Raw genomic sequence first — 12,873 nt, forward strand, 5'->3', positions numbered from 1 at the left:
TCCAGGGCCTTTAGGCTGAAGCTAACAACAATAAGTGATTGCATAGTTACTTGCTACATCTAGTTATGTGAAATAAAGCTGATATTATCTCAGTGCAAATCAATTGTTTTGGATCATATAATTTGTCCAACATCACAAACAAACTGAGAAAACTACTGGTAAGAAATACAAACAAAAAGAAATAAGAAACATAACCTCTCGCTTTAACAGATTTATGTTATTATAGAAGAAACAACAAGTATTTAACTAGCCAAACACTCTGAGCATTTAACAACCAGTATTTCAAAAAGTATTTAAGAAATGTAATGGTCTGAGCATTGCTTTTCTATGTTACCCTTTGTATAATCTCAATATATAATCCTGCTTTTGTATATCGCAGACTCACGAGAATGATCTTATATTCACATTTTTTAGTTTCCCCTTATTTTATTAGATGAATCCTAGCACTACCATAAACATGGATGCCCTTATAACAAAATACTACTTAATAATTTCAGTGAATGTTTTTATATTTTAAACCTCTACAGGCATCTGTTGAGATCATGGCTAAATGTACAAAAGAATTGGTAGATGAATGGGGTGACATTACAACAAGTGCAAGAGGGGGCCCTTGTGAAATTGAGATCACTAAATATATGGACAAACTGATTGCCAACGTTATTTTGAGGGCCGAGTTTGGAATGAGTGATGGCAAACTGGGAAAAGAACTGTTTGAAGATCTGATCAAGTTGGAAGAATTAATGATGCAGTCATTTCGGTTTCTATGGATGCCAGGTAGCAGGTACATGTACAAATTCCCTAGCCCTAGCCAATTGTGAGATTGGGTTCATAAGTGGCTTTTTTAAGAAATAGAATAGAACCCAATGATTAGTATTTGATTTCCTTAGCCAATTGCTAAATTGTGTTTTTAAGAGGTTTTGTTTAAAATAGAACCAAATCTTACAAATTCCCTAGCCCAATTGCCAGATGGTATCTTTAATTTGATTGAGGATTTCCAGAATATTTCAGGAATTAGCAATCAATTTAAGTTCAATTTAAGTTCAAGACTGCCAAATTAAATTAAAAAATGCTTTTCTTTTGAATTAAAACCCAATCAGTATTTAATTAGTCAATTGCTAGCTTCTGTTTAAAGTAGTTTAACCAACCCATAGATGGAAAGAAAGATGCATATAATGCTACTTATATAAATTTACTTAATAAAACACATTTTTACTATTCAGTGAGAAGGTTTTTACCATGGTAGGAATTACTTCCATTACAGTATCATAACCTTAAAAGTATAGGGATAATTTCTGTTATAATTTGATGAGTCTATGAATGCATTTCTTCTAAAACTAATACATTTCTTAACTCATGGTTATGTATTAGTATATATAAGAAGAAAAATGAGATGATTGTACCGTTTGTGATAGGTAGATTTTTTTCAAATGTCAATGTAAAAATAAAATCATTAAAGAAATTTGTCCCTCTTTTTTCTTTCATTTCTTATATGTTCTTTATATATTATTTATATTAGATTTTATATTTGCTATATAAAAAAGAAAAGTTATGCCATATTATATAGACTCTTCCACCTCCTCCGAAAGGAAACTTGTTTTAGCAATGCTTTTACTCAGATTATGGTTCCTTCTTATCCCTATAGGAATGCCAGGTTTCTTATGGTTAATTGTCCTTATTGTTTGACATTACTCATTATACACAGACCAACAAAATGCACCTTACAATACATTAAGTGGAATAGAAATAAAAATCAATCTATATTTATAATGCAATTCCTTTCCTTTTATTATAAACTTCCATTCAACTCCCAGCTCAGACTATGATTCGTCCTATTTCCCAAATGAAATTCCTCTCAACAATGGTCTCACCTCAGACTATCATTCCAAATTGTGAAGATGCAAATCTCACATACATGATTTAACAATAAAAATTTTGTTTACTCCCTTATGTACTGGTTCAAAACAACTGACCGTTATTTTGACCCAGTACATCTGTTATGTTTCTTATTTCTTTTTGTTTGTATTTCTTACCAGTAGTTTTCTCAGTTTGTTTGTGATGTTGGACAAATTATATGATCCAAAACAATTGATTTGCACTGAGATAATATCAGCTTTATTTCACATAACTAGATGTAGCAAGTAACTATGCAATCACTTATTGTTGTTAGCTTCAGCCTAAAGGCCCTGGAATTGTTCCAACTGTTCCATATGCCTCTACTATGGATTTGAATATGACCAACATGTGATTTGACCATTAATGGTTACTTGCTTTCCTACAAATCAGAAAACTATTATTGTTATGGTATAAAACACTCACTATTGACTTTACACCAGAATCAACGGTGATGTGCGACCATAAAAAGCATGCCATAAACCATAACAGGGAAGTACATCATCACCATAGTTATTCATCAAACTGTAACGAAGAAAGATGTAACAAAATACCATGCTTATTAACATATACACAGCAACTACAAGAATCCTGATGGAACAAAGTAGGTTATCAAACATTTAGAACAATGCTCCATTCAATATCCACACAATATGGCAAGAACCCTTCAATAGCATGCCAAAACTAAACAATGTTCCCACTTGTAACAACCCAAAACTAGCAACAACCCTAAACTGTTCAGAGCTCAAGTACTTGTACACCACTACCTGCTCAATGGCAATTTAGGTAACCTTTACAGCATTCCGTTACCCTCATGTACATGCATCTTTCACATCCAAACTAGTAAGTAAAGCAGAGTCTTTTACAAAGAAACGTTACAATGAGTTCGAAGCTCTCTTAAAACTTCAAAGTTTAAAATGAATATCGCTTTACATTTGACCAAGTGAAATAATATATCTAAAACTTTACATTAAAATCACACAGTGTATGACTGTTGGATATTATTCATATCAAGACCCTTCAGCTTGACCACAGACTCCACATGCCCCTTCAATGTATTCAACTCCCTAAGCCTGTCACCAGAAAAGGCAAATCATGAGAACCAATGTGAAAAAAAATGCAACTGAGGAAATTCATCTAAACAAAATATGAAAATATTGACTTGGCAACTTCAGCACACCTCTTTGCTTGTTCAGCAATTTCTGACAACTCTCGGTAGCTGCTCTTCTCATTGAATAAATGTGTTTCAGGTGGATGAAGACCGTGTAATGTACGCTGAGCATGAGCCCATTGTGCTTCACGCTCCTCTTTACCATAGTCTTTCTTAGATGTGAAGGTAGTCTGCAGGCAAGAGATAAAAAACAGTGAACACATGACATTAGAACAGTTTGTGCCAATTAACACCCAGGAGATTCAAATAATTCCATGGAGCATTAGAAGATAAAAGCAACATGTAAAGGCATACATGCAGTTTTATGATCATTTCGTGGACGGGAATTTGAAGGATAAAATTAAAAACCTGACCGCCATACGCAAGAGAAATAACATAAATGCTAACAGCAATTGCAATATTACAGCTGCCGAGAGCGACCTGTACCTGGCGGCTATTGACGAAAATATTGTGACGAAGATAGGGCCGAGGAATGATCTGGGAAAACTGTCCAGACGGGTTGCAGAGCTTCCTCCAGGCGGGTTGCAGAGCTTCCTGAAGGCGCTTTGCAGAGTTTCGAACGGGAAACGAATGCGTTTTGGCGCGCTCTCATTTTGGTTTTGGAGTCAGCTGCGTTTTGGTTTTGGTGGGTCCCGCATCGGCTGCCGGAAAGGGAAACGTACTTGCCGGAGTTACATGATGCCCGCCCATTGCATACATAGCTGGCCAGCCTACGTAGGAGCATTTAATACCCAATGTATGGCTGGTTAGCTCTTGCTAGCCTACATAGGGGCATTTAATACCCAATGTATGGCTGGTTAGCTCTTGCCAAGAAAAGAGAGCCATAACAGCCACGCGGCGGCCACCAATTGTACCGAGATCTCCGGTGGGAGGCACTAATAAACCCTACGTGAGGCCAGTTCTGCCGCCTCCACCGATAGAAATATAGGTCAACAGTCTTCAAATATGATTGTAGGGTTTCAGTCCAATATGTGTTTTGGATAATGTACAAGAGATTGTCTTTCATATCTTTGCTGCATAGTCTCCAGTGGGCCATGGCTTTTCTTTTGGACTTCAACATCGATCCGGGGAACGTCGGTTATGTATTACGTTTACAACTTTTAATAATAAAAAATAGATATCCATGAGTTTAGTGGCTCTTATGTTCGTTGTGTTCATTCCATGTGTATAATAGCTTTCAAGTTCTATGCTGAAAATAAATGCAAAGATTTTTTATATTTCCTTCTTACATAAACCCTAGCCATGTTCCTATTAAAGCTATAAATTTAAGATTTGTTACTCATACATTCAATGTTTCCGGTTTAAAAATGTTTTAAAAATAAATTTTATAGTTATATTTGGTTGATGTTCTTTGGAAAGAGATAAACCCTAACCATGTTCCTATTAAAGCTGCGAATGGTAAGATTTGTTACTCGTAGATTAAATGTTTTTTTTTTTGGTTTAAAAATGTTTTAAGAAATGAATTTTATGATTAAAATTGGTTGATGTGATTATTTTACAATAGATTTTATAGGATTTTAATTTAATTATTTAATTAAATTAAGTAAATGGCAGATATTTATTCATACATGGAAATTTAATATTAATCTCAAAAGTGGTTAATATTTTTTTTCAATTTAAAATTTTTAATAAAAATAATTTTGAACTCTCACCTACGAGAGTTTGAATTGAGCGGTTATTGTGCTTTAAGAACATTTTAACTAATTATTATATATATATATATATATATATATATATATATATATATATATATATATATATATAGATATTAAAATGATTTTTTGGGTCAAATTTGAAATGAAAATTGTTTTTTATTTTTTAATTGAAAGGTTAGGGAATTTTTTATATATAAAAAAAATGCTATCATTTTTGTATAATAAAATATTATTGCTGTGCAGTTCATACGTGTGTATTACTTATTGAAATTACATCTTAGTAGTGGGCATTGAAATAAAATGTTTTAGTTGTAGTAAATCATTTTACTACTACTCATAGAGGGGAATCAATTCCAATTTGAAATAGTGCCCAATCATCTTTCTCCTTGGATTACAAATGTTACTTATACCAATCCTCCATGGCTTCACCCAAAGATCGTCTTAGTTGCTACTCCACTTGCTTGTATTTACTTCCTACTCAACTTCTTTGCATTTACTACTTACTCAACTTGTCTTCTTCTATGAACATTATTTGCATGTTTTTAAGCTCATTTTATGAACACACGATAATAAGAACTAGGATCAAAATTTATTCATTGTAGGTATGATTCCCTATTATCATTACTTATTATTAGAAATTGTAATGTCTTAAAACTTTTATTTTTAAAATTATTGTGAACTATGATTTTAAATTAAGGCACCTAATCAAGTGGAAGACATTGTAATAAATAGCACAGAAAAATTAACTTCAGCACTATTAAATAAAAAATGCAAGTTGAGGAGTGACATTAATTAGTATGGATTGCGATTTTATAGAAGGGATTTCACTTGAATGATGACAAGATGTGAAAGACAAATGCCAAAGTACACGAACTTGGATTCCCTAAAAGGCAAGTTGGATGGGGACAAACAACATATTTTAAGGGCCACCTAGCGTAGAGGAGATACGATCCCTTGGTGGAACAAATCCTAAGCAATAAATAATTGTTAGTAGGAGGTTTTTTGCATGCAATGAGGTTGGGAGGGGTCAAGGTTGAGTGCAAAAAGACCTGAGAAAAGGAAGGACTCAAAAGCTACAAAAGCATAAGTAGATGTGTTAGGTAGAGGTTGTACTTTTTATTTCTACCATCTATTACTTGAAGGTGTAATCGACAAAACTAATAACAAACAAGAAAGAAGTATTGCTTCTATAAAATCACAACCCAAGCTTGGGGGTGTTTTAATAAAGAGGTTTGGCATATCAATCGATTACAGATGGGTGGAACATCCCTCATCAACCTGTATCACCCATTTGGTCCCAGATTCATTGAATCCTTAATGAAATTGTTTAGCAGTGGTGTTAATTTGTTATTCTTAATGCTTCATGTAAAAATATGTAGAATTATGTACTTATGAGTAGTGTTCATTCATTATCATCGATGTTTCATTTAAGATAGATAGAATATATTGTTGAGAATATTATTTTCTTACGATAAAACTTAACAACTTGCAGGCTTCATTAGCATAATTATTATAGATAGGGATTATATAAGAATTTCATATCAATATTACTATTATGGTCCCCATGGTTGATAGTAATAATAAGTGTTAAAAGTTCACTAATATAATGTCAAACTGCTAAATCACTATTCATTAGAGAAATTTTATTGAATTGGTAAATGGGAAGGGTCTATACGAACTTTTTATCCCTAAAACTTTTCCCTTCTCTACTTGTCATGAAATAATATCCTAGGCTTAGAACATTCTGTTAGGGGAAAAGATAAGAGAATGCTTTATAGTGCTCTTTTCCAACACTTCATGAAAGGATTCGTAGACTGGTAATAATTTTAGTGGAAGCCTTCGGCTTGAGGGAACAATAAGGGTTCGAGGATATCCTAATTCAAGTATGTCTCTTTGTTTCTTCTCTACTGGAACAAAGGGGCTTCGATATCCTAACAAAGCCCCTTTTTTCCAAATTCTCCTCTAAAATAATAAGAAATACAAAGGGGATACTCCTACCTACCACGAATAAATAAATCACTCTGACTAAAGGAGATATAAGTAAACCCAACACATATGTGAGGTAACAAATCAATAAACAAGTATGGATGGGAGTATATGTCAAAAACATAGGACAATGTAGACTTACCATTATAACTTGAATACCAGAAACAAGGGAAATAATCATAGATAAAGAAAATTTGATCACTTACAGGATCCAAGACACTAATAATCTTTGAGTGAACTTAGTAATGCACAGGTCACAACCACGAAACTAGAACTTTCCTGGTAAGGCAAATTGGCTGGAGGTATGTTGCACTAATTATCAAGAAGAAAAGGTGGGGAGGGTAAATTTGGAATGTAACTAATTTCCCCAAATAAACAAAAAATATGTAAGGTGTACACCAAGTATTCTAGCGATGACAAAAAAAAAAATTATGGAGAGAAAAAATACAGTGAAGAGTCTTTTAATACCAACCTATGCATTTTGTTGTTATCAATCTCTGGTGGGAGGAAAAAACCGAATACCTTATCAGAAAATCAAAATTTAAAAGCACGAATACCAATAAATATTACATACATTTCATATTAGGAGTTCCATACATTTAGAGCATAGTAACTAGTGTCAATAATACATCACAACGAAATCAGAAGGTTATGGGATAATTCCCTTACCCTATTTGATTGAAAGGATTGGCAAAGAGAAGAATCCATTGGTAAATAACCAGGGAAAAGAGCTAAATAAATATTGTATCTCCATTAACCCAAAGGGGAATCGTCAATTAAATTTACAAATACCATGAACAAGGTCCTAAGGTGTTAATCCTCTCCAAAATATTATAACAATGAAATATTGACAAATATAAATGAGTGAAAAAAAAATGAAACTGTATGCAACAAATGTGAGCTAAAATCATGCAAGGATATGCATGCGTAAACTAGCACGGGAAGGGAGTAGATGTCCTCTCATCATTGTGCCCAAAATAAATCAAGAAGTGGGTCCATAATACGGCTTGCCTCCTCTTAGCCTATAGTGTAGCATCCTCAAACTCCTGCCTATTGTTAAATTTAAGTTATTTCCCTTTCTGGACAAACCCTTCAAGTTGCTCTAAATAAACCTCCTCTTTCAATTCTGCATGTAAAAATGCAGGCTTTACATCTAGTTGGTGAATCATCGAATGTTTCTTAGTAGCTAAAGCAATCAACATTCCGATGGTATTTTGTTTAGCTACAGGGGCAAAGGTTTCTTCACAGTCAATGCCTTCTTTTCGTGAATACCCCTTTGCTACCAATCTATCTTTTAATTTATCTATGGTTCCATCTGCATTAATCTTTGGTTTATACAACCATTTACAACCTATGGTCTGTTTCCCTCTAGGAAGTTCAACCAGTTCCCAAGTGTTGTTCTTGATTATAGATTCATATTCTTGTTCCATAGATGTTTTCCATTCACTACATTCATTTGCTTCCTCATAACTAGAAGGTTCAAAAACATTCATCATACTAGTTATAAATCATTTTTACTGAACCTTGCAGGAAATTGAGCTTTCCTACCTAATCTCCTGAGTTGTGCGGTAACTTCAAACGTTGTCTGATCATTATTTTCTGGACTTCGCTTGATAGCTACATCATCTTCTTTTCCTTCCTACTTCTTTTGCTATTGTTGTCGTTGTTGTTGTTGTTGTTGCTGTTGTTGCTCATCTTCTACCATTGTCTGTTGATCCTAATTGTTTCCTATTTCTTTGCTTTCTTCTTCCACCAAGAATGAAATATCCCATTCCTCATTATTCTTGTTAGATTCTTCATGATCCTGCTCATGGAATATGACATCTCTACTAACAAAAATCTTGTGAGTAGAGGGATTAAATGATATATAAGCTTGATATTGTGAACAATACCCTATAAAGGTACATTGGATGGATTTTGAATCTGGTTTTCATCTGTCTTCCTTTGGAATATAGGAAAATTCTTTAGACCCAAACACCCTTAAATGTTTTACTGCATCCTTAAATCCATATAATGCTTCATAAGGAGTTTTAAACTCAAGACTCTTTGCAGAACTCCCATTTTTCAAATAAACTACAATATTCAATGCTTCAGCCCAAAAACCATTTGAAAGATCCTTACCTTTCAACATGCTCCTAGCACATTCCACCAATGTTTTGTTCTTTCTTTCTGTTACAACATTCTGCTGAGGAGTATAGGGTACTTTGCATTGCTGTAATATCCCATGGTCTTTACAATACTTAATAATTTCATCCTTCTTGTATTCTCTCCCTTGATCGGAGCGGAGAATTTTTATATGCTTCAATATTTTCTTTTCAATCATGTTTCTAAATTACTTAAAGTATTCAAATGTGTGACTCTTCTTACTCAAAAGATATACCCAAGAGAACTTTGTGAAGGCATCAATCAACAGTAAAAAAATACTGTGCAACTCTTAATGACTTTGTTTGCATGGGTCCACAAAGATCTGTGTGCACTAATTCAAGTACGTCTCTTTGTTTCTTCTCTATTGGAACGGAGAATTCTTCTCTATGAACCTTTCCTAATGTACAAGCATCACAATCATTATGCACTTGTTTTAACATAGTAAGATCTCTTATCATTTCTTTTTTCTGAAGTAACATCAAATCATTGTAGTTGATATGACCAAATATCTGATGCCACAACTCTTCTATAGTCAAACTCGCTGTTGTCAAAGCTCTAACTAGTGCTGGTCTTATGTTAGGGTCCCACCCTAACCCCCTTATTTATGTAATGGGATCACATCATAGTCAAGAGTCAATAAAGCCCATATTAATAATTGTAAGTGGTTAACCCGCAATTAATGACGGGACCACAATTAGTTCCAAATGGGACGTAGTATTAGATAGATGGTATTAGTAAAACCCACGGTATTGATCCATGGTATTACATATATGAGTCATATATAAAGGATAGAGACTCCCTGTGAGGAGCATCGTGTCTTATTTTGTAATCGAGCTCTGCTCTATCGGAGGTTTCCCCCTCAAAGAGGCAAGTGAACATTACTCTCTGAATAATAAAATCATTGTTGTTCTATGTTCTTGGTATCTTCTCTTCGCATATTCTATATTTGGGTATCGTTTTGTAGGTTAAGAGCATAACAAGTGGTATCAGAGCACTTTCCAGGGCCGGTGGGATCTCCATTTCTTAGCAAATTTTTTTTTGGCTAGAGATGTGTTCCAGCGTCTTTAAACCACGAGATCTGTCGTTGAGTGCATAAACCTGCGGATTTGGGGAGGCATGCACGCAGGGAATACAAGAGGTGGTCACAACTGTTGGACTCCCTTGTAACCCCTGTCGGGTTGTACGGCTAAGGGTACGGTCGATCCTCCTTAGTTAGAGCCCTAAAACATTGGGCCGAGTACTACTGCCAGACCCTTATGTATATTGCAATTTGTAGCACCTGACACTCCTCAAGACCATAGTTCCCTTTTCTATCAGGGGATCACACATCATCTCTTCCAGATCCACTTGTGCAAAGGGGTGCAGCAGCAGCAGACATCAGTCCCATAGTCTCGAGTTCACAGATTAGCCATTCAGATATCTCAGATCCACCAGATCGGAATCGTTGTGAAGGGTTCCTATACAGGGGTATAATTTCCGCAGGACTTTTGGCCGCATTGACATTTTGAGGAATTGGCAACTGCAGTATTTATAAGGAAGGAGTAAAACTCCATTAGGAGTTTTCAAACAAAAAAAAAAGTCTGAGATCTTCCGGGGTGCTTATTGGTGATCTAGCTCATTAGAATCAGGACGACGAGCTGAGCACAGTGGTACCATTCAATTCTTAGTGAAAATTTTTTAGGTCGTCCCAACATTAAAAGAAAATTAGGTTGGTGTATGGTAGAAACTAGAGCTCAAGCAATGGCCAATGAAAGGATGGACAAAATTGAAGAATCCATGCAAACCGTCCACGTTCAGCTTAACCGACTAAGTAGCCTGGTCGAGGGCATGATCGAGAAGGGCAAGGAGCAAGCCAACGAGGAGGTGTATAATGGCAATGGACACAATGAGGGTGAGTCTAGCCACTCTCCTCACTTCTGGCACACCCACCAACAACCCCGTCAGCGACCTCCCAAGTTGGATATGCATAAATTTGACGGTTCTCACCTGTCGGCATGGATAGCCCAAATGGAGCAGTATTTCAATCTGAATCACATCTTAGATGATGAGACTCAGCTTATGGTGGGGAACATGTACTTGGACAATGAAAGGTGGCAATGGTGGGAATGGCATCAACGTTGCAATGGACCTTTTAGGACTTGGACCAAATTCACAAAAGCTCTTCAAGACTGCTTTGACCAGGAATTTTCTTTTTTGGGTCGTCTTACTAAGCTCCAACAGACTGGTACAGTGGATGAATATATTACAGCTTTTGAAGCCTTAGCCTTCCACACTTGGGGTCTTTCAGATGTGTTCTACACGGAATGTTTTATCAACGGCCTTAAAGAATCTATTAAAGCCCAAGTCCTACTGCACCACCCTCCCACATGGATGGAGGCTTGCAAGGTAGCTCGTAACGTGGAACATGCATTAGCAACCCAATACAGTCACCCAAATTTCTCCGCTAAAGGTCACCCCCCACAGGCTCATAACACGACTCAAACACTTAAGGTCCAAAAGGTGTCACCTATGGAAATGGCCGAAAGAAGAAAGCAAGGCCTATGTTACTACTGTGATGAAAAATACTCCCCAGGTCATAAATGCAAGGAGTCCAATTTTTTTCAAATTGATGCCACTGACTACAGCTCAACAGAGGAAGTTCCACCACTTGAGGAACATGAGCTGCTAGAAGAAGACAACCAAAAGGACAATGTCTCTGACGAACCGGTTATTTCGTTGCATGCTTTGGTAGGGATTTCTTCCCCTCAAACTCTCAAAATCATAGGTTTTATTAAACATCGCCCAGTAGTAGTCTTGATTGATAGTGGAAGTACACATAATTTCATCCATCAAAAAGTCGCAGAAGCAGTGCATTGTTTCGTACGAGCAGTTTCTAACTTCCAAGTCCAAATTGCGGATGGAGGCACAATGAAATGTGAAGACCGCTGTGAAAATGTCAAACTTCAAATGGGGGATTATCAGTTGAAAACCCACATGTTTTCCATACACATGGGGGGTTGCGACATTGTCTTCAGCGCTGAATGGCTCCGCACTCTTGGGCTAATCACAATGGATTTCCAGGAGTTATATATGAGTTTTAAGCAGAACAACTACACACATACCCTCCGTGAACTCCAAGCGGGAGCCCCCTCTATCATCAGCTCGCATAGGATGGAAAATTTGTTAAAAAAGGGCAATCATGGAGTTGTAGCTCAATTTAATGCCATCCAAGCAGTCGAGACCAAGCCTCTGCCAATTCATCCTGAGATGCAACAGATTTTAAATAACTATCTGCCTGTCTTTGACAAGCCTCATGAGCTTCCACCCTCGTGAGGGGAACATGATCATAGCATCATCTTGGTTCCAGGGGCCCAACCCCCAAATGTGCGCCCATACAGATATCCGTTCACCCAAAAGAATGAAATAGAAAAAATAATCAAGGAACTTTTGGAAGCAAGTGTCATTCGTCCCAGCATTAGTCCTTATTCATCCCCAGTGGTCATGGTGCTCAAGAAAGATGGGGAGTGGCGGATGTGTCCCGACTTCAGGGCCCTCAATAAGTTGACAGTCAAAGATAAATTTCCCATCCCGGTGGTTGACGATTTGCTGGATGAACTAAATGGGGCTCAATTCTTCACTAAGCTGGATCTTCGCTCAGGCTACCACCAAATTCGCATGAAGGAAGTCGACATTCCCAAGACTACTTTCAGAACTCATGAAGGCCATTATGAGTTCCTGGTCATGCCATTTGGTCTTTGTAATGCCCCCTCTACCTTTCAGAGACTTATGAACCACATTCTCAAACCATATCTGAGGAAATTTGTCCTTGTCTTCTTCGATGACATCCTCATCTATAGTTGCACTTGGGCCGCACATCTTCAGCATGTAGATCTACTCTTGCAACTGATTTGCAAGCATAAATTATTTGTCAAGATGTCCAAGTGTTCGTTTGGCATGGAAAAAGTTGAGTATTTGGGCCACATTGTGGGGCATGAAGGTGTCAAGGTGGACCCCAAAAAGATCTAGGCAATGCAGGAATGGCCTCAA

The sequence above is a fragment of the Pinus tabuliformis genome, chromosome 8 (assembly GCF_031772625.1).
Source record: "Pinus tabuliformis cultivar Carrire ecotype Pingquan chromosome 8, CPIR1, whole genome shotgun sequence".
Classification (NCBI taxonomy): Eukaryota; Viridiplantae; Streptophyta; class Pinopsida; order Pinales; family Pinaceae; genus Pinus; species Pinus tabuliformis.